The sequence below is a fragment of the Choloepus didactylus genome, chromosome 23 (genome assembly GCF_015220235.1).
Source record: "Choloepus didactylus isolate mChoDid1 chromosome 23, mChoDid1.pri, whole genome shotgun sequence".
NCBI classification, from domain to species: Eukaryota; Metazoa; Chordata; class Mammalia; order Pilosa; family Megalonychidae; genus Choloepus; species Choloepus didactylus.
The window spans coordinates 27,389,425-27,414,511 of NC_051329.1; the positions used below are offsets into that span (position 1 = coordinate 27,389,425).

The 25,087-nt window shown below is 34.3% G+C and overlaps 1 protein-coding gene across 5 annotated transcripts in view; it reads left to right on the plus strand.

The window, feature by feature from the left end:
• The window catches only part of MTMR3 (myotubularin related protein 3), a 212,476-nt gene that overhangs the window by 69,852 nt on the left and 117,537 nt on the right, over positions 1 to 25,087 (plus strand). For 4 of the 5 annotated variants that reach the window (XM_037817081.1, XM_037817085.1, XM_037817086.1 and 1 more), the window contains exon 2: positions 23,195 to 23,246. The exons of the other annotated variant lie outside the window; for it this stretch is intronic. The gene's annotated coding sequence lies outside the window, so the exon portion shown is untranslated. The remainder of the gene's footprint in view (positions 1 to 23,194; positions 23,247 to 25,087) is intronic. 5 annotated transcript variants of the gene reach the window in all.

The window sequence follows — 25,087 nt, forward strand, 5'->3', positions numbered from 1 at the left end:
ACACCTTTTCCTAAACCTTCTGTCAGGTACCCTCTTCTACAGCTGATAAAGAACTAAGATCCTTCCCGATATGGGATTAAACTTCACTCTCGTGACTAATTTTCTAGTCATTTGTATGAATATTTTAGCTTTATTATATTTTGTCTTGTAACTCATTTGGATTTAGTTTTAAGATCCTTATCAGTAGGACTGTATGTCAGGAGACTGCTGACACACTAAATGGCTATAAAAGTCAGTTAGCTGTTTGAGTGCCAACTGAGTGCCAAGACATCTTCTGGAGTTTTCGTCTTTACCACACTCTGTCCAGCTTTGATTACAGCAATCCTGAGACTCAGAAACTACTTGTTTTTTCCTCTTTTTGTGCGTGGTCACTTTCTTCTTCCGTAAAACCTTGAAGATTCACTCTGTAAAATACTAGTTTTTAGAATATGGTATTTGGTGAACAATAGCACTGCATAAAATTTTAGGTCTCAGTGAAGTAATATCAAAATGTATTTCATAGACGTGTGTAAAAGGACTTAAAGTTATTGAATGCTGAGCTGTTTATTCAATTGATCATTCTTAATTTGGCATCATTCTGTACTGAGCTGATGGCTTGAGTAAATGTAAAACCTCTCTGAAATCTGAGTTTGATTTGGAACCACTTCTAGAAATACTAAAGAGAAAAAAAATGTTGATTTGTAAGCCTAGAGATGAATTTTCTTTTTTTTTTTATCTTTTTCTTTTTCTTATTTTTCCATAATATCCTTGCCAGGAGCAGCTACATAATTTGGAGGGTTCCCATGTGTTGTGTATTGCTCTAGTTTGTGTTTATTGCTGTTCTGTTGTACAGATATCCTACAAATTACCTATTTTATTCTTGATGGACATTTGGGATGTTTCCAGGTTTGGACTACTATGAACAGTGCTGCTATGTATATTCTTGTGCATTTCTTCTGGTTTGTATTTGCACCCTAGGAGTAGAATTGTCAGGCCACAAGATACATTTATCTTTAAGCTGTTTTCTAAAGTAGTTTAGCAATTCACATTCCTATTAATAGTATAAGGGAGTTCCCATTGTTTCACATCCTCACCAACACTTTCTTTTCAATGTGTATGGTAGTATCTTATGGTTTTAATTTAAATTTCCCTGATTACTGAGGTTCAGCACCTTTGTTTTTTTCTTCTATAACTGCCTGTTAATATATTTATTCCATTTTTCTGTTGGTTTCTTTTTGTTTTCTTCTCTTGAAATATGATTTGTTATTCATTATATATTCTGGATACTGGTCCTTGGTCAATTAAGTTTGGGCAAATATCTTTGTTCATTCATTGTTTAACTTTTCATTTTCTTTATGATGTCTCTTGATTAATCGAAATTCTAAACTTTTAGTCAAATTTATCTACTTTTTTTCCTTTATGATTAGTTACTTTTTGTTTCATTTAAGAAATCTTTCCCAATTCAGAGGTCATGAAGATCTTTTTTTTTGCTAATATTTTCTAAAAGCATTATAATTTTGCCTTTTACAGTAAATCAGTAACCCACTTGATGTTGATTATAATGTATGAGATAGGGGTCCAATTTCATTTTTTCCTATGTGGATACCAGTTGTCCTGGCATCCCTTATTGAACATGCAGGTCCTTTTCCTACTGTTCTGTAATACCTCCTTTGTCATAATTCAATTGTCCATTTATTTGTGGATATGTTTCTTAGCTCCCTGTTCTTTTCTAATGGTCTGTTTATTGAAAAGGCAGTCCTTTCCCTACTGTTCTGTAATACCTCCTTTGTCATAAACCAAGTGTCTGTTTATGTGTGGATATGTTTCTTAGCTAACTGTTCTTTTCCATTGGTCTGTTTGACTAACCTTGTGCCAGCACCACACAATCTTTTGTTTAATGTGGTTTAATCTTCGTATCTGATTTACCAAGTCTTCCTAACTTGGGTATCCTGCCCCCCGCCTCATTAAGAGCGTCACGGCTATTCTTGAACCCTTACATTTATGTATAACTTTTAGAATCGTTTCGTCATCTCCCCCAAAACAAAACAAAACAAAACACGCCCTGCTGGTATTCCGAACTGGGATTGTATTGAGTATTCAGTTTGATTTGAGACAGTTGGCAACTTTCTATTAGAGAATTTCTAATTTATTTTGGTCCTTTTTAATGTCTTTCTTTCTTTTCTTTAATGTCTTTTCCCAAATTGGTCATATACATTTTTATTTGATTCAGTCCTAGGTGCCTGATATTTTTGGGTGGTATTGTAAGTGTTTTCTTTTCTCTTAATTTTATTTCTCATTTGTTGATATATTGAGATTAGTTGATTTTTTTTCCCAGCACTTATATCTTTCTGTTTATTTTTTTAAACAGTTTTATTCACACACTATGCAATCCATCCTAATTAAACAATCAGTGATTCCTGGTATAATCACATAGTTATACATTCACCACCACAATCTATATGAGGACATTTTCCTTTCTTCTGCAAAGAGGAAGAGGAGACAAAAAATGAAGAATGAAAAAATAAAAGACAGAAGAAAAATAAAAATAAAATAAAATGAAATATAATGACAAGGTCAGACAGCAAGAACAACACCAAGAATCCCATACCACTCCCTTATATCCCCTATAGACATTTTAGCTTTGGTATATTGCCTTTGTTAAAATTAATGGAAGCATCTTACAATGTTACTGTTAACTATAAACTCTAATTTGCATTGATTGTATTTTTTCCTTTATACCACCCAATTTTCCACACTTTGCAATGTTGACATTCATTTGTTCTCCCTCATGTAAAAACATTCTTTTATTTGTACATTTAATCACCATAATTGACCACTCTGGGTTCGCTAGGTTATACAATCCCAGTCTTTATCTTCTGTCTTTCCCTCTGGTGTCATACATGCCCCTAGACTTCCTCTTTCAACTGTACTCACACTCATCTTTGTTCAGAGTACTTAATATTGTGCTACCATCACACAGTATTGTGCTGTCCATTTCTGGATCTATACAATCAATCCTGTTGAACATTCTTTACTTCTTCAGCATCAAATGCCTGATCTCTACCCTCTTTTTATCTCCTGATAACCTGTATTCTCAACTTTAACTCTCAAAGTTGGCTCATCAATGTTAGTTCATATACCTGAGACCATACAGTATCTGTCCTTTTGTTTCTGGCTAATTTCGCTCAATGTAATGTCTACTATCTACTATTTTGTCTTTTGGATTTTGTATGTCATATCTCATTTTATTTTTATTTTTTTCCTCTCTTTAGTTGATTTTTGGATATTGATTTTTCTGATCTGCAACTTGCTGAAGTCTTATTATAATAATGTATCTGTAGATTCTTTGGAAGTTTTCTGCGTGCACCATCATGTCATCTGCCAATGAAAATGGTTTTCTTTCTTTCTTTCTTACCAATGTTTATACTTTTGTATTTCTAACTTTTCCTAATGAACTGGTGAGGTTAAGTAAAGTATTGACTAGCACTGGCAGTAGTGGGCATCTTGTGTCATTCCCAGTCTTAAAGGGAAATCTTTTTATTTTGTATTATTAGGTACAAGATGTTTACTTAGCTTTTTTCTGATATCTTCAAAGTTAAGGAAATTCCCTATTATTCCTACTTTCCTAAGAGTCATGAAAGAATGTCGAATTTTAACAAACTCTTTTCCTGAATCCTTTAGAATAATCATAGGATTGTGTTCCTTTTATTTATTAATAATTGTATTCCTTTTTAATGTTGCATCAGCTTTTGATTTGCACTTTTTGTATAAACCCCAATAGATCATGATGTGTTACCCTTTTTTTTATATATTGCACTTTTCTCTATTTTGTTTAGGATTTTTGCAACTATGCTTATAAGTAAGATTGACCTATATTTTCCTTTTTGTATTCTCTTTGTCAGCTTTGATATCAAGATTATGCTAGATATAAAATGAGATGGGGAGTATACGTTCATTTTTTGTTTTCTGGAATGATTTATATAAGATGAAAATTATTTCTTCCTTGACAGTTTGAATGTGCTAGAATAACCATTTAGGTCTGGATTTGTGTGTGTGTGTGTGTGTGTGTGTGTGCTTGAGTACTGATTCTATTTTTTAAAAATGGATATAGACCTGTTTAGGTTTTATATTTCTTCTTGAGTCAGTCTTTTATGTTCTTTAATTTCTCCATATTGACTAAATTCTTACATGTTTTGGCTTAAAGTTAATACTATATTTTTCATTTCTGCAGGAAGGGTAAAGTCCCCCTTTTCGCTTGATATTGGTTAGTCTCTTTAGCAATTCATCAGTTTTATTTGGTATTTCCAAAGGAATAATTTTTGGTTTATTGCTTTTTATTGTTGTATGTCTTTCTCTTTTATCAGTTTCTGTTTTTCTTATTTCCTTCCTTTTACTTTGGATTTATTTTGCTTTTCTTTTTCTAACTTCTGAACAATTCCTAAGCTCAGTAATTGTTAATCTTTTATAAACTGCATCTTGACTATAAGTATCTATAAGCACTGCCTTAGATTCTTCTCGTGTTTTGATATGTAGCATTTGATAGCACCTTAGCATTCAATTCAAATCCTTTTTTATTTCATTGTAGATCCATGGCATATTTTCAGAAGTGTATTGCTTACTTTCCAAATATTTGAGGGATTTTCTGTTTATCTTTTTCTAGTTGACTTGAATTCTAGCTTAATTGCAGTATAGTCAGAACATAATGTGATTTAAATCCTTTGAAATTTGTGAGACTTGTCTTATGGCTCTGTTGTATGGTCAGTTTGAGTAACTGTTCCATGTGCTCTTAAAAAAATTATTCTGTAGATGTTGGGTGCAGGATTCTATGTATTCCATTAGATGAAATTTGTTAATTATATTTTTCAAACCTTTTTTTTAAACTGATTTTTTGAGGGGTTGTCTGCTTTTTGTATCAGTTAGTGGTAAAAGTGTGTTGACATTACTGTGGATTTGCCTGTCTTTTTGATTCTTTGCTTTATTTCTATTTTGAGGTCATGTTATTAGGTTTATACAAATCTAATATCATATATCTTCCTAGTATTTTGAATCTTTTGTAATTATGAAAGATTCTTTATTTCTGTTAATGCTTCATGCCTTCAGGTCTGCTTTATCCTCGTATTGATGTAGTCAAACCAGTTTTCTCTTTGATGTTGTTTGTATGTCTTTTTTCATTATCTTAGTTACATTTTTTCTTAACTTAAATTTTCATTTGTGCTTTTCTAACTGTATAGTTGGAATTTTCAGAAATTTGTTCTGACAGTCTTTTGTTTTTTAATTGGAATATTTTGTCTATTCATTGAAATTTCAGATATATTGAGGTTTAAATCTACTACCTTGTGTCTGGCCTCTCTTGTTATATGTTTCTTTTTCTCTTCTTTCTTGCCTTATCTTGTTTAGAAAGACTATGTATAGCACTTTGATTTTCTAGGAGATATACAGCTTAAAAAATTTTTTTTTATTAATCATAGAAATTACAAGATGTTTTCTTGATTTGATAAGGTCGAATTTTAACTAATAATACCTTTACCCTCTTCCAAACAATGGAACACTTTGAATACTTTAATTCTGTTTATCCCTGCTAGGTGCTATGTCATTTTATATTTTAAGCCTGCATACATAAGTATGTTTTTAATCCCCACAGTGTTTTATTATTGTTTTATAATATTCTTTTAGAATTCCCCACATATTTACCACTTTCTTTGCTCTTTGTTCCTTCCTGTGTCTCTGATGTTCCATCTGGGATTATTATTATTATTTTTTGCCTGTACTGAATTTTCTTTAGTGCAGTTTTTGCTAGTAATAATTTTTCTTTTCTTTTTTTGGTTGGAAAATATTTTTTACCTTTGTTCCTGAGGGATGTTTTGCTTGATACAAAATCCTTAGTTGGCAAGTATTTTCTTTTAGTATTTTGAAAACCCAGTTACACTATATCTGGCTCTCATTTTTTCTGTTGATGTCAGTTATTAGTTTAACTGCCACTTCTGGCTGCTTTTAAGATCTTCTCTTTGTCTTTTGCTTTTTCCAATTTGACTTGTGCTTATTTGTGGATTTTAAAAATTTTACTTGGAATTTGTTGGGCTTCTTGAATGTGTGGCCAATGTTATCTTTCATAAGTTATAGAAAATTTTCAGCTATTATATTTTCAAATACTGCCCTATCTGAATATCTCCTCATGTTGGACTTTTCTACTGTATTTTCTGTATGTGCCTTATTCTCTCTTCTCTAATGTGCCCTTTCTCCATTCTGGATAGTTTATTCTCATTTCCAGTTCACAGATTCTCTCCTCAGCTATGTCTAATCTGATATTAAATCCTTCCATGGGGTTTTTAATTTCAGATACTGTATTTTCAGTTCTAGACTTTCTATTTGTTTTTTTTTTTAAATTTCACTGTAATTAGTTTTTATAGTTTTCAGTTTCCTGCCAAAATGTTCAAGCTTGACTTTAATACTTTTGAACATTATAAATATAGGCATTTTATAGTCACAGTCTTTTAAATTACATTATCTACAGTCTCTCTCATCTGTTTATTTTATTGTTTGTTGCTGGTGGTTCTTGTTCATGGTATTATTGCCTTATGGGGATACTGTACATTGTCTTTGAAAAATTATTTGTGGCAATAATTTGATACCTAGGATAATATTATTTTCCTCCAAAGAGGATTATCTGTTGCTTTTGTGAAGGCAGAATCATATTACCCAAGTTCAAGTCCATTTTATTTCTGGTTTACTCATGCTTCTAGAATATAGCCCTTTGAAGACTCAGCCTAAAACAGAAATGAGAATCAGTGGTTCCATTTTTGATGGGCTTTTCTCCAACTTTTTTTGCCTCTCAATTTCCTGGAGGTTGGTGGGAAGTACAGCTCAGTCTCTTAGCTCTTCAGTTTCAGTGAATAACTGCAGGCCAAAAGCAGACCCAAGTACCGTGTTCATCTTTTTGGATTTTCATCTTATTTCTTATCTTGGAAATCTTGATTTTGGTTATGCCTCACTGTGCTTTTAGATAATTTTAGTTGTCTTCCACCTGATGGTGATTTGAATTACTTTGTTTAGCATTACTGGAAGTAGAAGTCTTTTGTTTTAATCTCTATTTTGGTTTTGCATTTAGGATTCTGGTGATAGGATTCTGAGTGTTTTATTTCCTTTTAACTAGAAATTGGGCTTTGACTGCATAGGCAGATTTTCTGGAGTTGCTTTGGGTTGTGGAATAGACTGGGGTTAGGGTTGCAATGTGAATGTTGGTATTTTTGAGGTCAAGCTGTAGTTTTAAGATTTTTTTGATGAAACTTGTCTATCAAATCCATTTTTGTGATTTGACTTCCTTCTGGGATGAAAGGTGCTGTAGCACTATTAGTTGTACAGTGAACTGAAAGAAGGGTTGATCTTCTGTTGTTAGGCTGAGAAGCATTGGGATAGGAGTTGAGAAGTATTAGATAAGGAATGGAAGCTGGAGAAAAACAGAGCAATGATGGACTGAAAACGGGATTAAGAATCTTGGACAAATTTTGAACCCACTTAAAACTGCCACCTCACCCTGGTAATAATCTGAAATGTTTTATAATAAACAATTTAAAAGTTTCAGCCCTGTTCAGAGTTGAATGAAAATGCAGGGTGAAATTACAATCTTAAGGAAAAGTGGAGTGGTTCTTGGATCTGCCCACTGGTTGGCAAAGGGAATAATGTAGAAAATAGGTTGTCAAAATGTTAGGGTTAAAACATTTAGAAATTAGTTGTATAGTGACACTGGTTTGAATGCATGGGAACGATTAAAACCAATAATGTACTAAATAAACTGGGAGCTAATATTTCTCATTGGGGAGGGAGAAATAATTAAATATGGGCTTATGTACCATGGTATAGATATCCATTGATTCTTCCTTTAATATCACATTATCTATGGAGCCTTGTTTTTCCTTTACTTCCTGCTTCCATTCTTTTCTTTTTATCTGATTGATATAGACACCAATGGACTATTTTCAGACCCCAGTTGCTTTACATTAAACATACCCAGAGTATTGAATCCTATCTTTTCTTTTTTTTTCTCTGAAGTAAACGCTTAATCTACATATTTCTCTCTTCTCACTTCATGCTTAGGCTTCTGGGAATCTGTACAGCTCAGGAGAATGCATAGTCCAGATTCCCTCTTGGGGAGATTTAATGCAGTTGCATGTTATCAACAGTCTTTGGACATTTCTATTTAACCTTTTAAATATTTCAGATATATAAAACTTTTTAGTTTGAAATAATTTTAAACTTACAGGAAAGTTGTGAAAAGAATACAAAACCAATACAGAAAACTCCAGTATACCCCCTACCCAATACTGAGATTTACCAACTTTTAACTTTACTACATTTGTTGTATCATTCTTTCTTTCTGTATCTGTCTGTGTATCTGTTTTCTAAACATTTGAGAGTATGTTGCATACATAATGCTCCTTGAACACTCAGTACTTGTATGTTTACTAAAAACAAGGAAAAAAAGTTGTATTAAAAATTTACGTACCCATGTTAAATACAGTTATCAAGTTTAAGAAATTTAATATTGATATACAGCCTACAGTCTATATTCCATTTTTTTTTGATTGTCCCAGTAATGTCTTTTGGGCATTTTCTTCTCCATTATTAGATTCAGTCTAGGATCATGTACTGCATTTAGTTATCATTGTCTCTTTAGTCAGATCCTTATGTTTCACCTTAGAAATTTTTAGGCAGTCTCAGATCACAGTTGTATTGGGGGAAGAAAGACTTTAAATAATATTTAAATAACATTAAATAGTTAATACATTATTAATAAACAGTGCTGGATAAAAATAAACATTTCTCTAGGGGAAATATAAGCAGAGCCCAAAGGTAAGTTATATGGAAAAAATTTCCACTTCATCTTACAGAGACCTAAATTCCTGAATATGTGTATATAAGATCAATGAGACAAATCCATTTTTTTCTATGGAGAAAATGTGAACACACAGGATGAAAATAATGCAGATACTTTTGGGGAGGAACAATATGGTAGAATATTTTTTTCTGATGTTAGTAGATTGATGTTCAGCTAAGGACCCAGTTCATTGTTAGGATTTTTAGCTAGTGTGACCAAGACAATATCAGATTGCTAGTAAAACTGTCATATATTAGTCAACTGATCAGTTACTTTTAATTTCCAGTTTAACTTTATATGCAAATATCTTCATACTCTTTGGTCACATAACATAAATTAGCTGTAACTGCCATTTTCAGTTGGTATATTTCGAATTCAAATTTTTCTCATTTCTAGAGATGTTTACTTTTATCTTTGTTTAAAAGATTTCTATTTCAGTCTTCAGTTACAATGAATGAATTATAAATTGTGCTCATTGCTGACACTGATGCTATGTTTGATTTACAGTAATGGCATATCCCTCCATAAATCAAAGTAAAGATACATCAATTTATTCTGGGAAATGAATTGTTTAAATATTATTTCAGAAAGTATTTATTAATGACTTCTTTTTTTATATTCATTTTATTGAGATATATTCACATACCATGCAGTCATACAAAACAAATTGTACATTCAGTTGTTCACAGTACCATTACATTGTTGTACATTCATCACCAAAATCAATCCCTGACACCTTCATTACCACACACACACAAATAACAAGAATAATAATTAAAGTGAAAAAGAGCAATTAAAGTAAAAAGAACACTGGGTGCCTTTGTTTGTTTGTTTGTTTGTTTCCCCCATTTTACTACTCATCCATTCATAAACTAGACAAAGGGGAGTGTGGTCCTTAAGGCTTTCCCAATCCCATTGTCACCCCTCATAAGCTACATTTTTATACAATCGTCTTCAAGATTCATGGGTTCTGGGTTGTAGTTTGATCGTTTCAGGTATCTACCGCCAGCTACCCCAATTCATTAGAACCTAAAATGGGTTGTCTATATTGTGCGTAAGAGTGCCCACCAGAGTGACCTCTCGGCTCCTTTTGGAATCTCTCTGCCACTGAAGCTTATTTCATTTCCTTTCATTTCCCCCTTTTGGTCAAGAAGATGTTCTCCATCCCACGATGCTGGGTCTACGTTCCTCCCTGGGAGTCATATTCCACGTTGCCAGGGAGATTCACTCCCCTGGGTGTCTGATCCCATGTAGAGGGGAGGGCAGTGATTTCACCTTTCAAGTTGGCTTAGCTAGAGAGAGAGGGCCGCATCTGAGCAACAAAGAGGCATTCGGGAGGAGGCTCTTAGGCACAACTATAGGGAGGCCTAGCCCCTCCTTTGCAGCAACAGTCCTCCCAAGGGCAAGTCCTGTGGTAGAGGGCTCAACCCATCAAACCACCAGAATGACTTCTTTTAATATTCAGAAAATAGAATGCTTTTTAAAATTTTTGTTCTTTGAAGCTGTGATATTTGAGTACTTTAGAGTTCTACATTATTTGGAAATTATCTAATTAGTGTGAAGGAAAAAATAGTATAGTACAGTTTGTTTTACCATGTTATGAAACTTAATGCAAATGAGTATTTTTATCAAGAAGAACTCTATAAAAGACTTTTAAAACTGAATTTTGTGGAAGTATGCAATATCTAATAGGCATAGTCTTACAATTACTAGGAAAAATATCCTGTATTAAGTTGATATAGGAAATAGTAAACTGAATGATGTGTATTTGGATTACAGTAATGCCCTAAGACCATCTCTTTGATTGTTTATAAGAACTGATTTACAGATTGAAATGTGATTTTATTAAGAAAATTAGACTGAATGTGTGAGTCATCTGCTGGTGACAGAAACTCAATTACAGCTTAAATAAACAAAAGAAAAGGTGTGGCTTTATTGGCAGGATACTGGAGCAGCTCACATAATTGAAGGAAGAACTGTAGGAGACAGCTTGGCAAAGAGTTGAAGTTGGGATTCAGTGCCCTGAGTACTTTAGCTTTTCGTCTCTTGAGGCATTGGCATGGTACTCTCAGGCTGTTCCTGGCTCCTGGTTACTCAGTCTTTAGTCTCCCCTTCCTCTTAGTGTGTTAGTAAATTTTTCCATGGCACCCCTAGGCCAAAAGAAATAGCTAACAGTTCCATTTGTTAAACAGTTAAGGTCAAACAACCTAAATATCTGTGTTCTAGCAACTTAGCTATTTGAAAAATTAATATACGTAATTTGAAAGAAAACATTTTTACTTCATTCCTAAATAATAATCTACTTACTAATGGGATATATGTGCCTGTTGGATCCTGCACAAAATCTTAAACTTTGGGATCAGGTGAGACATTCTCACCTCCTTTTCCTGTTCTATATTGATTTTTAGATGGTCCTTGCATTTAATTATAGCAGCTTCTAAAATCCTAGCTTCTTAAAGCAATGTTGCCTTTGAAAGGAATGTTTTTTGAACTAATTTTGAAGCTGTGCTATGGATTTCCTCAGTTAGTAGCTTGTGTGGTCAGTTAGATGTCAGTTATTACTTGTGAATCTCACAAAATGCTGTAGTGTCCCTGTGAGTTTACTGTGGTGCCCCAGGGTGCTTCAGTGCACAGCTAGGGAACCATGCAGGGTTCTAGTAGAAGGGGAGTATTCTTACTGATGTCCCTGGGGTTGTGTGGTTAGGGGGATGGGCTGTGATTTGGTATACCAAATCACCCATGCGTGGCTTAATATTCCGTTGTATAGTTTTTAACAATTTATGTATTTCAAGTTTAAAAAATTATAAACAGAACATAAATAAACATCTTGTATATACTTATTTGGGTACCTATGACTATTTCTATAGTTTGTGGATTTGAAAGCATGATGTTTGTGCTTTCAAAAGTATCTGTGTAATCGATCCAAAAAAGAGTCTGTAAAGACATGAAATCAACTTTCTGTCCTACAACAATTTGTCCTACAAAGTAATACTTTATGTTAGAGTCGGGTGTGCAGAATGAAAGCAAGCATTGGATTGTTGGAGGAAAGCATTGGATATATTTTAACTTTAGGAGAGCTTTTAATTAGTTTTGGTGGCATCTTCATTCATAAGGGAGGAAAATTTGTCTTTTTTGCTGTCACATGAGAGAGAGATTAGTTTTAAAGGGGTTACTACATAATGTTCTTAGCAGTGATGTAGATGATGAAATGGGAAATATGCTGATTAAGTTCACAGATGACTTGTCAACCCCTTGGAGGATACAATTAGAGTTCAGAATTATTTTGACAAGTGAGAAGACATTATTATAATGAACAAAGGTTTTAAAGAATAAGTGTCAAGTAGTATACTTCAGACAAATGGATAGTAAAATACTGATGAAAATCTCTAGTTTTGTGGTAGAGCATGATAGAATAAAGCCTATACTATTTGAAATTTATAGTAGGACATATAGTATATAAGAAATATATTCTCAATACACAAGGCCTCCTTACTTGGAGTCTCTTTGTGAGCAGCATACTTAACATCAAATTTTGCTGTATTAACAAACTTATTTTATTTAATGGGGAGAGAATATGGTATAGAATTTTGTAACGTGGACTATGGAACCAGAATGCCTGGGTTTGAATTTTGGCTTCTCCACTTCATTGGTCATTATCTTACAGGATTGTTGTGAAGATTTAATGCGTTTATACATATAATACTTTTAAAACAGTGCCTGGTATATAGGTAAGCGCTTAAAAAAAGGCAACTTCTAATAATCCAAGGTTAGCAGCTGGTCACAGTTGGTTTAGTGTGAGGCTATGCTTGTGTGTTCCTTGACTGGGTATGTTTTCTCACTTTTGCATATCTGTTGAACTCTCATATTCCATGTTCTTGCTTTGAAGCAGTATTTTATCCTTAACAAAACAGCCCTCAATTTTTACAAAAGTGGCATTATGAGTATTCATACTAGTTCAGGAGCTTGCACAGCTCTTGTATGACTATTAAAGATGAGGACTGATATTACAGCTGCTTCCAAGTTTCCAGTTATCTCAAGAACTTTTACATGTCAGTGAAACAACAGTTTACAATTAACTATGATCACATATTATCTATTATTAGCTTAATGCTGGAATATTAAGGAAGGAAACACTCTGGTTTTTCCATGGATTATAATCAATATTAATTGTCATCTATAGTTATTTTTAATTGCTTCTGATAGGAACTTTTATGATATATCCCAAAACTCTTAGGAGGAATAAATATGTCCTTGCATAATCAGACGTTTTGTAGCTTCTTAGAGAACTTGAAGTGGGTATGTATGCTGGGGATTGGGTATGGACTTTGATAAAAGAGAATAAATGTTAAATGATGTGTACTTGAAAAATGCAGTAAGAACTTGGCTTGAAATACTAGAAAAACTCTGGGGATCTGGTTGGTAGAAAGCTGTTTATAGAAATACCATAAACAATGGCAAGGAATTTGGAATGATCATGGAATGACCTAGATGGGGAGAATAAGCTACTCATCTTGGGGAGACCTTGTCATTAAGAGGGATGCACTAGAACTTGTCAAGTATCATGATAGTACTTCGAGAGTTAATTGGAAATGTGTAGAGAATAATGATTAATGGTTGGCTAGGTTCACTCAGTTGAGTGATGTCTTCTTATTAGCCTCAAATGGCTATGATTAAAATTTTTGCTTCAGCAAAATCCTTTATTACTTTGTTATTTGGACCTTCAAAGTTTATAATGAACAATGGAAATTTGACTTTTAAATATTTGAATTCTAGGAGTTCATGCTATATGAAGAAAGGTAGGTAGAAACATTACACTTATGGTAAGAACTAGAATATGGAGGTTTTAGATAGACTTAGGAGTGTGGATCACATTTATTCAGTGGTGTATTAGGGCTCCCTGGAGAAACAGAACTGACAGGATACATGTATGTATGTATGTGTGTAGGTATATAAGTAAATATTATGAGATTTATTATAGGAATTGGTTCATGTGAGTGTGACCATAGATGCAGGCAACTTACTGATGATTTAAATCCATGAAATACCTTACAGTAGCAACCAGACCAGTGCTTTCTTGGCTAAACAACTGGACATCATAACCTAGCCAAACTGACACATGAACTTAATCACAGTCCACGCCTTGTCAACTTGGCACCCATACATTTCTGGAAGAGCAGCTGCACTTGGAGTTACCACCTGGTTAAGTTTATGATAATCCACTGTCTTCTTCCAAGAATCAACTCTTTTCTGCATAGACTAAATAGGAGAACTGAATGGGGATGTGGTGGGAATCACCACCTCTGCATCCTTTAAGTCCTTTATGATGTCATTAATCTCTGCAGTGTCTCCAGGAATGTGGTACTGCTACCCCCCCCCTTTTTGAAATAAAATTTTTATTTTTTTGCAGTATTTTGATTTACTGTTTTGCTAGGTAGAGTCAGTTCCAGTGGCTTCCAGTTGACCATTTCTATTGGAATAGCCCTCCATTCCACAAGTCAGAGAACCAATATAGGGATTCTGCCAGTTGCTGAGTTTGTCTGTTGGAATTATGCATTCCGGAACTGGGGAAATACCACATAATGGGTCTGGGGACCCACTGGGCCCACTGTGAGATGCACCTGATCCCCTGACTTCCATAAGCCCCTGTTCTGACTGGATGACCTCAGCGATGTTTTGGGTCTCTTGGAATTAATGTCAGTTTTCAGCCAATGTCTGATAATCCCCAAAATGGCTGATCGTTTCCTTTTCCCCAATGCACAGTCACCCTGGTAAAAGGCTATAGGTCTCTTTGGGGAAGAAATGGAAGGAAGATTAATATAAATTTTTGGCAGTGTAGCACAGTGTTTCCCCATGGGCACTTGGCTTTCCCTTCATTCAAGGGATTCAGGGTCTATAGAGTGTCTCAAGTCTGGGAATTGATTAAGAGGTCATGACTCGCTGTTTTATGATTCAAATTAGACTTTTGTTCACTCGATGTAGAATTCTTCTACTTATATAGATCAAGTAAGAATTTAATGGACTGCCCATCTATTTCACTTTTAGGTATTCCATCATCTACTAGCCAACACCGTAGGTCTCTGTGGTTCAGACTATTCTGATTACTGCTTTGAGTCTGCTGTCCATTATGGTAGCCACGCCCATCTTATCTTTGGCAATTAAATGCTGCCACTTGACTCCTGCCAACCTGGGATCCAGTCATCCCCATTGTGTTTAAGGATCCAAGTTCAGTGGCAGGAGTTCCTGCAGTAATACCTGATCTACAGAGAAGAGCAAACACAGAGCTCCTCAGGGACCATGGAGCTACATTCACAAATTTATTCCTTACAGTCCTGGTGGGTGAGCAGGTCTTAAATGATAAATCCAGTGTTAACACTCCAGTCTCTCTAAGCCTTTGGGTCCCCTCATCTACATTATACGAGGGCAGTTCTGGCATTTCAACTTAAGGTAATATAGGTTAATTTTTGGTCCATGCTTCAGCCAACCACCTGAACAAACTGCTAGAGCCCTTTCTAACCACTTGAGCTACAGCACTGAATACAGAATCTCTGCTTAGTGATCCTCTATCAGTAAATTCAGCCTGATCCAACTTTATGTTCCTTCCTCTTTATCCTACACCATTAACATCTATTCCCACACATTTTCCTCTGATTTCAGTCTATGTAAATTGGGAAAATCGTGCAGTTCCTTTGGAGTGTAGCACACCTCCTCATTGTTTATGCTTTTTATACCTTACCTTTCTCTGTTGGGACTTCAGTCTAGTTACTGGTCTGGAAGAAAAGAGTAGGTAGGTTCTTGAAAAGAATTAGCAGTGTCTTGCAAGCCAGGGATCTCAGGGTAGTCCATTACGCTTGCATCTGATGAAACAGGTGATGAAAGTGTGAGGCCTTTTTCCTCAGGGGAGGCAGTTACAGTTTTATCAGGCACAGAAGGGTTAATCCGCATGGTGGAGGTGGGATGGCTGATTCCTCAGGGGCAGACCTTGACAGTTTATCTGGCAAAGAAGACTATCCAAATCTAGGATTTCAGTGTTCCTACCATCCTTGTGAGTTCATATGTCCCCATTCCAATTTTCAGGATCCTTTCTCCTCCCGTCAATGCTCACACTTTAACAGCAGACACCTTGCAAGTTTGGGAATTCAGTTTACATTGTTCTTGCATTTTAGGATATGTAAGTATCCTGACTTTAAAACAGTAGTACAGCCCCACCTATGGGGCTGAAGAGCTTGGAGACAGACACATTGTTCCTTCCTCTTCTTTCAGCCATTAACTCCTTTGAGAAATTGTTTTCATATTGGGAAATGCAAGAAACCTATAAGTGACTCAGGTTAATTTTGAAGATGTGATATTCTTAATTGTTATGTTCTCATCCTTATTGGAAATTTGAAGATTCCAATTACTTGTCTGTTTGGATTGTTTTTCATGCTATGTTGACTAGTACTTAAGTTTTTAATGTATAAACAGTTAGAATACTTCTCATAATGTGTGTAGTATATATTTGTATTAGGTTTATGTTTGAGAAGTTTTTCATCTTGTTTAAGATAGTAGGAATATAAATAATTTAGTCAGTATGCTTAAAAAAAAAAAAAAAGCCCTTCAAATTTTCTCAGTAATGGTTAAGCAAATATAATGGCTTAAATTTTTTTTTGAAATGGAAGGTTTGGTTTTTGTCTTTATTGTGAACCCACGGCTTATCTGAGTTTTTCTGATTTCTTGATTTAAGTGCACTAATTTAAAAATGCCTAAGGGGACAAATCCCTTAAAAGCTTAATTCTTAAAAGAATGAACTTAAAAGCTTATCCCTTACTAACCTGATTTACTTAGTGCTTTTGCCTTCCTTTTCATAAAGCATGTTAATGAATTCTACTTTTGACTTCAGCTTGAAAAGTGCCTTTTTGTCCTATATAGTTTTGGATGGCAGTCACATGTATTCCTCTGTTTACATGAGATAAATGTTACTTGTTTAAAAGGGTGGGTTCTTTTCTGGGGATCTGTTGAACTGTATGGTCTTAGAATAATTCTTATCTTGTTCTGGTCAAGGTAATTTATGGTCTTTCTGGCATTTAATAAATTGAGAATTGCTTCGAAAGAGTAGGTATTTGAGCTCACCATTTAAACAGAGCCCACATTGTGGTATTTGGTTATTGCAGGTTATTGGGTTTTTATTGGATTGTTTTTGAAAATATGAGTAGTCCCCTTCCTAATTACCAGAATATAAATTTTGAATAGGCCAGTAGAAGAGTGGCTTATTTTCATTTCGTACAACCTCTAGTATTTGGATTTTGTCTCTCCTCCTTGAAGGTACTTGGGGCTAGAGTTGGGCAGTTTTTAATTGTGTGGACAGCAGTAAAAAATTCTAATCTGTTTCTTCTCTTCACTATTAAGTTGTATGCTTAAAGGATGGATTTGCATTTTTATTCAGTTTCTGGGTCTTGTCCATTTTGATGCCTGTTACTCTGCATAAACTGAATAAAAGTTACCTGAACTTTGAGTATTGTATTTACAGATGGGGAGAGGAACATTAACATTCCTAATAGAATGTAAGTATGCAGATTAGCTAGGTTTGAAATATTTGTAACTGAATAAGTATATGATACCTATTTTTAGAGTATATTATACCTTCCAAATTTTTCATAGAATTGGTTGGACATCTCATGTACCTAGCAAAATAGAAGAAACATGCCCATTTATACATGGTCATCCTCCAAGTCACTATGGCAAGCTGACCTTTAAATCAAATTGTTGTTTGTCTTTTAGAAAGGAAACCTCTTTCATGAGGGAGGGTGGTGTAAAAGGGTAGAGATAGGAGATTTTGTTTTTGTACCTTTTGGGCAGGATCCAGAAGCAAAGCATATTATAATAAGCAGTGTAAGTTAGACAGGTTTCAAAGTGACATTGGTACACTTTTGTCATGAATTTTGCCAAATTCTTAGTTGCCTTAAAAAAATCACATTTTTGGTCTTGATTAGTTTTCTTTTCTGTTGAGTACATAAGAAATAGGCTTTTATAATTTAAATCTTATTAAAGAAACTTTTTGAGAACCTACTCTAAAACTCCTAAGCTTGTAGGGATTGGTCATTTTGTGTCTTGTCCAAAAAAGTGCAATTGAAATTTTTATTCTTTGGATAGTGGGAGACAGGAAGGATGAGCCTGCAGTGTAGTGTTATTTAAGATATGATCTTATGAGACGATAAGAGGGGCAGAAGTGATTACAAGTTTTTATAATTAGGAAAATTTAAGTCCCCATGAGGAGGTATGAATTTCTGGAGATCACTTTTTTTTTTAGATGGGACATTTGATTTTATGCAGTGCTGATGGGACTCTGATTTGGAGTAAGTGGGGAAAAGGAGGAGAGGGGATCTTAGAGATTATTACCAAAGTTATTTCTTTTCTCTTCATTGCTGGTTAAATGAGAGCAAATAGCAAAACATAAATGAGTGAGCAAGAATTTGACTTCTTTTTATTTCCCAAAGGCAGATCTTGGAACTAGTCAAAGGAACAAATGTCAGGAAACATTTTTCTGATGCTGGAGCCAGTCTTTCTCATCTTTCCATAGCAATTAGAAATATTGAACTCCCTCTGGCACTTAGATAAAATGATCCTGCTTGGCTTTTAATTAAATTAGTTTCTAGTGATTGAATGCCTGGATTTCCTATCAGCTTTTCTTAACAACGGAGACTTAAGTATTCTGTTCTCTGTTAAGTTATAAAGGTTTTTTTTTTTTCTTTCTTTCTTTTTTTGTTCTTAGGAGATAGGTAACATTTCTTCATTTCAGCTGGTGAACCTAAATGCTGTCTTATAAAATTAGATTTTAATTTCAATAGTAAAATGATGCCTATCTTGTGATCTTTCATGGAGGATATGGAGTCAAGAAAATAACATTACAAATGACTCATAGAAATTCCTTGCAATCTTAATGATTTAATATGTCTCAGTTAATAGTATGAATTGAATGTGTTCTGCACAGAAACAATTCTAAAGAACAAGTCAAAACATAGTAAAATATCTTTATAGTCTTCCTTATCTTAAAATTATTTATTTTTTGCCCTTTTTAAGGTAGTTTGAATGTGATCTTTGGTTTTAATTTCTTTTTTTTTTTTAAATTCAGTTTTATTGAAATATATTCACATACCATACAATCATCCATGGTATACAATCAGCTGTTCACAGTATGATCATATAGTTATGCAGGTTTTAACTTCTTTTGATAAACACATCATGTATGATTTATATCTCTCTGCCCCCCGTTCTTAACTTTTGTATAAGGATTAAGTTTAAAAAATACTTGTAAGCAACTTAAAAGGGTATCAATCAGCCAATCATATGTGTTAACGTTGGTGTGGTCACAGTCTTTTTTGAGAACATGGTCAGGGGTTCCTCTTGACTACTTCTGTGAGATGTCAAAAGTGGTAAGATGCATCTGAAGTGCAACTAGATCTTAATATCCAAAAATACTAAATACAAATTACTTTGCTTTTGACTTCTCAGTTTTTTTGATCCACTTGTGAAATAGTAGTTGTCAGCATTTCATCAGTAAATGAAGACAAATAATCTTAAACATTGATTACTAAGGAACTCTTTCAAATTCTATTGCAGAGCCTCCTTTTGGAAAGATATCCAAAAAAGAAAGGAAAAATATAGCCTCTCCCAGATTAAAATTAACAACAACAACGTATGTAAATAACATACGAGCCACATTCTGTACCATTAATATAGTCACAGAATATGCAGGATTGGCCTTTGGTCATTAACTCTTGAAACAGAGTTTTTGCTTAATAAGTGTTGTTGATTTCAGAGACTTATTACCAGTAAAGGTTGTTTTGATGCAGAAATATGATTATCACAAAGAGTTCAGCTGAAAGTTTTAGACAACTTATTGGAATTTTTTTTTTTTTCCAAGGGGAGGATGGTTGTTTTGTGCTTAGGAAATGATAATTATTGTAGCTGCTTATCTGTGTCCCACAGATGGCAGAAGAATGCAGCACACTGATCGTGAAGTTGCATTTGGAACCCTGAAAACCCTCAGACCTTAATGTTGCCAAAGAGGTGGAAAAGACAAGTAGCTTCTTTTTTTTTTTTTAATTTGTTATTATCTTGCTTGGGGATCTCATGAACCAGGTGACTCAATTTTATATTTATTATTTGCTTTATCTTTTTCAAAGTATGGTCGTAAGTAGGGGAAAAAGTCACGCTGTGGGCATTCAGCCCTGTGACTAGAGTGGCAGCTCCATAGGGGTAGGAATTTTGTTCACCACTGCATCTGATACTGGACAAAGGGAGTGGATTCTCTGCCTGATGCACTCGAATGACTAATTCCGGAGACACTGGGGTTTTGGAGAGAGAGAGTTTATTGTTAGGCACTAAGGAGGAGATCATATGGCCTCTTGGTCCAAAACTCTTTCTCCCTGAACTGCAGTAATTTTGATGGTTATAAGTATCAAAAGATGGGCAGGTTTTAGGATAATGAGCACAGTGGCTCCAGATGATGTAATTAGAGGTGATCTAATTATTGAGCATGCACAGATTGATTACGTGCTCAGTCACAGAATGTATGTAAGAAAATGGTGGCCTTAATATGATGGGTGTGATTTTTGGTATTATAATGAGGTATAGGTCACTTATGGATTAAAGTCTAAGCTATTGCACATGTCAGGTGGGCCCATTTTGGTCAGATCCGGTACTGGTTATCAAGATAATTTTGGAATTGGGGTGATTTAGTTCTTGGCTGACCCACAGCCCTTCATTAATAAACATTAGGGGCTGTCTTTAGTGATCACAAAAACTGGATAAAATGGGTAGAGGTGAGAGTCAGTCACAAGGTTTTTACAATCACAAGGGCTCAAGATAAAGGCTATACAATCATCATCAGAGATCAAGGCAATTGGATTATAGTTCAGAGATTTCAGGTATTTCCCTCTGTCTACTCTAATATACCAGAAACTAAAAAAGGAATATCTATGTAATGATTCAGTAGTCATAATCATTACTTAAATCCTGACTTCTGGGTTACACATCCCCAGTGCCTAGAATTGTGCCTATCACTTAAGAATATTTGTTGAATGAATGACCTCCACTTTAGTGAATTTGCCATGATATTTATATGTAGCTGTGCTTTTGAACTTTCTCCTTGTTTTTCTTTTTATTTGCAGTTGTCTTTAGCAGCTAAGGTTTTAGAAACCTGAGGTTTGGGCTCCTGTTAAGTGAGCAAGACCAAGCTAATTAATGTTTGTGTTTTGGTTAATGTTATTGATTGCCAACTCTCCATCATGTAATAATCCTATCCAACAGGCTCTGGAATCCTAGTTTGGTAAGGTTGTATTATCCATTTGAAATCAGAAAAGTGAATAGACATAAATGAGGAAGCTGAAAAACTCATCCAAAGTAGTGGCAGTTGTGAAGCCACTTCTTAAAATTTAACATGTTTGAATTATTTTGTATTGCTTACACACTCAGGTTTTGCTTTGCCTGTTTCTTAATATGTCATGCAGATGCAAGAAGAGCCATTTGTTTACACATCAGTGAAAATTGATTCCTTTAAAATTATACAGTGTTGCCTTCTTAAAGTTTTCAACTCTTCATTATCCTGCATTTGAAACTGAGAAAGGACTACATTGAAAACATTGCATTGTTCTTTTGAAGTGAAAATATATCCTAGCCATAAAAGTGCTGTGTCCCCCGTCCCTACTTCTCATTCCTTCTTGGCCTTCTTAGGGACTCCAGTCATTATTTCATTATCTTCTGAAAAGGGATTTGAGTACACTGTGTTAGGTTCCCCTCCCCAATGAAGCTGCATGGTGACATCCAATATTTAGTGTTTAAGTATATTGATCTTTACTCTCTTTAGGGTTTTCTCTTATAATAGATAAAATCCTATCAATAATATAATATATGATGGTACAAAATTTACCTTTATTTCAGATACCTTCAGAAGGGTTATTTTTTACCCCACTCCCTTGGGGATGGAATTTAAGGGTGACCATACTTAACCTGCCCCATTGTCCTGCCCCAGTGTGCTGTTTAAAGGGAAAGAAAAGGCAGCTGGCTGTTGATTAGTGCCATCCCTTGTAATTAGGTCTTTTTAGGTAATTGCTTAGTTACAGAAGGACCATGAGACCCAATATGTGGTCTTTTTAAAAAGTGTTTCTAATGCCCCTTTATTATCCTAAAGTGAAATTCATAGAGAAAATAATCTATCTACAGAATAATTAAAAAAAAATCAATATAATGACCTTAGGGTAATATAAAGGAAAACAAAAAAATAATTTGTTTTAATATGTATTTCAGTATACAGATAAAATTATTTTAGAAAGCAAGAAGAGGGCTGTTATATTTACAAACACCACAACTTTCCTGCTGTATTGTGGTGCACCTGGTTAAGAACTTAAGAGCAAGATGGATCTGGATACTTAATATGGTTTTCACCTGAAGTTGCAAATATGAGTAGCTTTTTTTCTTTTCCATATAGTGTATGGTTAATTTGGCTTGAGTTAAAATTTAAATTAATAATTGTTGGGAGACAAAAATACTGCTTGTATAGTACGTGGTTAAAACACTTATTATATATCTAGCTTTTCTTTTTTGACTCTTAGTTATAAAAAAGTTTTTGGAAGTTATGAGTAATGTGCCCATACCTGACTGCCTCTTTGATTTTAGAGTTTTTATATTATTCTGAACAGTCTTCTTTATTTATGTGACTTCATGTCATTTAAACAATCACCCCAAAATGAGGAGTTGTGTCTGCAAATATTGAGAGAAATCATCACAAAGAAATCAGGTCGATTAGATCTTTCATTACTGTGAAGGTCAAATTGTTGTCTAGTTGTGAGAAGTCTCTATTTTCAGACTGTCCTCCTTTCCACCCCCCTTCATTTAAGCAGAAAAAGACAAATTCCTTGGTAGAAATAACTATGTGTACAAGACACTTTAAACTAGGAAGTTAATGAGTGTCTGTGATCTTAAATAGTTTTTTAAAAGTAGGTACTTGTTCCTATAGTGGCAAAGGTTTCCTTGTGAAGCCATCAGAAAGGATCCTTGCTTGATTGAGAAAAACCCTTAAGTAGAAATATCTTAGGTTCCTGGAAAGTTCTGTTATAGTTCTGCAGTTTCTGAAGGTATGCTGAGACATTGACTGGGTCCATTCTGTGCAATTAAACATTCTAAAATTTATGATTGACTAAGTATTTAACTTTGTAACAATGTAACAAATTTGATGTCTTAGTCTTAAAAAAATAATATATTTCCATGGCTTTCTAACTTATAGAGAAAAGTCCTTTGAGGAGCTCTAAGTGCTTAACATGATTTTTTATGGTATTTGTCATTGTAAAACTACTGGTTTTTCTTTTGCAGACTTCCTTGTGAAAGCTTCTAGTAGAAAAAGTTTTAGGACGAATTTCATTTGGTAAGTTTGTTTTTGTCATTTGGCAAATTTGTTTTTATTTGAGGCCACTTTCTTACTCTGCTGTTTTGAGGCAGATTGATTTTTGTGGTCTGTTTGTCCTTGTCCATGATTATTTAGATGAGGTTTTGTATGTTTGCTTTGTCTCTAAATATGGTGTTGTATTTGAATTTTGAACTAGGACTCAGGCCAGGTTTCTTTTTCCATATAATCATGTCATAATACAATATACTGATCCTGAAAACATGTATCTAAATTGAGATTTTATGGGTTGTGGCACTAATCTCTTATTTAAAATAGTCTTTTTCAGTCAAGTTCTTCTAAACTAAAGTCCTGATTCTTGAGTTTTCTTAATTTGGTATATATCTGTATGAAAATCAGTGCCTTTTACTATGAAAGTTAGTGGTACTTATGTGAAATTTAACTAGAAAACAAGTTCTGAAAAATTTACTGCTCCTGCCAATTGTATGAATATTAATCCCTGCCCGGTCTTATAGTTTAATTTTCTTATAGGTCTGTATAACTATTACAACATAAATCTTTATTATTGCCTCTTGTTTTTACTGTCTGTTTAAATTAGGGAATTACAATCCAGTTTTTGTGAAAAGGGGCTTTGGTTTTAGTTTCTAAATCCAAATCATTCCCTCTTCAGAAATGTTTAGCTTCACATTACCCCCAGAATAAGGGGTGGCATTTCTCTTCACACATGAGCTTAAAACTCATTTCCTGTAACTAATCCTGTTTTCTCTGTGTACCTAGTGCATCTCTTGCTCTAGCCACATTGACATACTCACTGTCAAATATTCTCGGATGTGCTTTCTTGTCTCCATTCTTATGTGTGTGCTATTCATGTTCCCCATTGTCTCTGTAGCTCAAAATCTGGCTGATCCAGTCACTCAAAGCTCCAGTCTTCCACAAAGCCTACCTTGAGTCCACAGATCAGAATCAGTTTATCTGTCTTTGGCATTACTGTGGAATTATATTTCTACATCTCTTCTATTACTTTGCCTAATTAGTTGTATCCGTTTATCACTATGACAGGATTCCGAACTCCTTGAAGGCAAAATCTGCCCTCATAGTGAATGTTCAGTTCACACAAACTCCCTGAGTCCTGGGATACCAGTGTTTCTGCATTATAAATTCATTTTTACTAGTTTTTTTTTTTTTTTTTTTAAATAAAAGTAAGGGAGGAGAATAGATTCTGTGGGTCTAGTAGGGATTAGATATCATAATTTGTTGATTCAAGGTACTGTTATTTTTCTTTTTACTGGATGCTGAAGGGTTATATAATATATACCTAACCTGTGTTTTTTTTTTTTTTTTTAAGAATGACAAAGGTTTCAATATATTCTTTTTTTTTAATCTTCATTTTATTGAGATATATTCACATACCAAGCAGTCATACAAAACAAATAGTACTTTCGATTGTTTACAGTACCATTACATAGTTGTACATTCATCACCTAAATCAATCCCTGACACCTTCATTAGCACACACACAAAAATAACAAAGATAATAATTAAAGTGAAAAAGAGCAATTGAAGTAAAAAAGAACACTGGGTACCTTTGTCTGTTTGTTTATTTGTTTTCTTCCCCTATTTTTCTACTCATCCATCCATAAACTAGACAAAGGGGAGTGTGGTCCTTATGGCTTTTCCAATCCCATTGTCACCCCTCATAAGCTACATTTTTATACAATTGTCTTCGAGATTCATGGGTTCTGGGTTGTAGTTTGATAGTTTCAGGTATCCACCACCAGCTACCCCAATTCTTTAGAACCTAAAAAGGGTTGTCTAAATTGTTCGTAAGAGTGCCCACCAGAGTGACCTCTCGGCTCCTTTTG